Raw genomic sequence first — 2,998 nt, forward strand, 5'->3', positions numbered from 1 at the left:
AACCTGGGCCAAAGGATTTGATTCTCAGGAAAGGGCCAGAATCCCCCTTTGAGTGTTATATAACAATGTACTTAGGGCCGAAACACTGCTTGAAACGAGTTTTTTTCCCTCTGAAGATCTCTTGGGGGCCCAAGTGGTCGAGAGGTTACGGTGTTCGCCTCTGCATTCAATAAGTCCCGGGTTCGAATCCGGGCAGCGAGGGAAAATTTTCTTCTCTAACAATTTTCTCCGGTCACCTCTTTTCCTGCTCTCTAACAATTGTTCTGTCATCTGCTTTTGTCTCCACTTAAAAATATCCCCATCGCCTCACCTCCTTTGCCCTGTCCTCTGGGCTTCTGAAGTTGCGCACGTTAAAGATGGTGGTTCAAAATAGTTATAGGCTTCGGCCGCCACCGGGCATAATTCTAAATGTCCTACCAACTGGAATAATAATAATGATAATAATACTAATATTATGTTTAACGTGTCCCGAGTGCTCATATGACTGTATGTAGTTGTGAGCACCGTGAAACACTTACCTGAAGATCTCCCTCACCCCACTGCATATATTATCCCCACGACCCCTATACCCGACTTTTTTTTCCCTCCCCCTCACATACAATATATTAAAATTACATCACACTTCGAGAGATCAATGTCCATATCATACCGGCGTCTGTGGTTTAGATCTAGTTATTTAATTAGCTCGTTCACTGCCCGGCCCGAGATTGTCTAAAAGTAGAAGCCAATTCCTATGTTCCATACATTTATTAAAAACCATCCGATTCTTTGTGGCTTGATGTCCTTTTGTGTCTGTGGAAGGGCGGGAAAATGGGGAAGATGGTGATATATAATCTTTACCCCCGAACAAATAAACCCTTCACATCCTGCTACAAACCTGTTACACTCTTACACCTGCTCCATAGCTCAATTCTCGGGTCTGGCAGTGAAGTGGTTATTCTCTTATCCGCTGTCGCCCGCGGAAGACACCAGTACGAGTTTCATTATAAATCTCCATATATGGAGATTGTTTTAGTAGACGTTTTACGGCGCTTGATCGCAACTGCATATGAGCGCCAACGGGTGGATGTCAACAGACGAAGTCCTTATGGAGAATCAAACTTACTCTGCTCACCTCTCTAGCTTCAACAGCACCAAGTCGGCTTCGACTATCAAGGCACCCAGGAAATAGCGGACTATTAGAGAGTGGCAAACATACAAAAGAAGTAGAGGGAAAATGACGATAGTAAGGATAAGGAAAGACAAAGCAGCCTAGTTCCCTGTTGCAGTTCAGGCACAGTTATGAGCTTGACATTGATGAATCAGCCCATTTACAATTATAATATTAGATCTACAATTCTACTGTGCGTAAGAACTCGAGATGTCAATGCCCCCCACCCCCTTAATTTGGGAATGGCCTGAAGACACTTTAGTCAGTAGCACCGTTCTGGGGGGTTATAATATATTGGAGATTCAATTTTCGCTTTTCTCCGTCTGCCTGCTATTTCTTTCAGCCTGGGTTGGCCCTACATATTATAGCGTCGATGTAACTCAGCTCGTAATAAGATTTGAAGTGTGTTGAAGGGGTGCGTATAGGCCTACATTTACATAATTAAAGGCTAAATACATAGGCCTATTGTATTTCTGTAAAATTGCTGCCAAACACGACTCCCAAAAAACAGAACGTATGGATGGTTGATGGGTGCATTTGTGTGGTTTGCTCCATCCTTCCTTTCAAACAACTCTCATCTTTATCTCCTCCAGCTAATCCTCGGATCCTCCTCCTCCTCCTTTTTGTGTTTGTTACTACCTTGTAGGCTAACACTTCTAATCTTCGGTAGGCGTTCTTATTATAATATGACCTATTTGTCATTAGTGTTGCAAGTGTAATTAAACGCTCAATAAAAACAAAACGAAAAACAGAACTATAAGCTACATTCATAGGGTTGAAATATGTATAATAAGTCTATTGTTACGTCTAATTTGCAAGGGATTGGGGCTTTCAATTTATTTAGGAAACAAACTTCCCCCCAAAACTATGACGATGGACGCAAAGCCCATAGAGTCCCCCTTCTTCCTCTTCCGTTTCTTTTGGCGGAGAAGAACTTCAATGGAACAAAGGGCATGAGCTTCATAAAGCTTCTTTAGTTGAGTTCTTAACCGCCTACAACACCACGTCTGGTTCTAGTCACATGATTCTTTTAATGGAGGACAAATAGCATAGTTATTCTATAGTATCCTCCCATTTCATATTGATGTATTTTATTTATTGAAAAAATGTGATACCGCGATCCTATGACATATCCTATCATACATGATCTTTGAAATAAACTATTCTGTAAACTGTAAACAGAACAATAATAATAATCACTGAGTCTACTCATTGGTCAAAATGTCAGTATGCAGTATTGATTAATACAAATTGACGAACATTGTGCCACGCGGTGGCATAAAATTATTTACTGCACTTTCTACTCACAGAATGGTGTCCTTACGGACTCTGTCGACGTCGTTCCTGACACAATGGATTGGTGGTGAGTATTTGGGAGAACGTTTTCCTAGATTCATAAGTGATACGGTCATTTGTACAGTACCATTGACCACGTTTGGAGTTTTAGGATAACTTACAGATGAAAGATGTTTAGTGTTTTCTCATCATAGGACTCTTGGGAGTAGGATAAAGACAAAACTTTGAGGGGTTGGGGGGGGGAGACCTACTGTTCTTGAGCCAATGGACCTACCTAGCTTCCTGCTTACACATCGACTGACCGACCCAGCAGCCTCTTTCCATCTTGCTTACCTGCCAGCCTTCCTCAGTGCCTGCCTACCTACTTACTGACCTACCCACCCCCCTATCTACTCACATGCCTATTGTTTCAGCATCTTAGCTGCTTACACATACAACAGTATCCACTCAAACATACCTGTTATACATACATACACACAAGCAGTCCGCTTCCCAAAGAAGACGAAGACACATGGATAGGTATACTCGTGTCCGTGTACGTGGGGGGGGGGG

The sequence above is a fragment of the Aplysia californica genome, unplaced genomic scaffold, assembly GCF_000002075.1.
Source record: "Aplysia californica isolate F4 #8 unplaced genomic scaffold, AplCal3.0 scaffold00708, whole genome shotgun sequence".
Classification (NCBI taxonomy): domain Eukaryota; kingdom Metazoa; phylum Mollusca; class Gastropoda; order Aplysiida; family Aplysiidae; genus Aplysia; species Aplysia californica.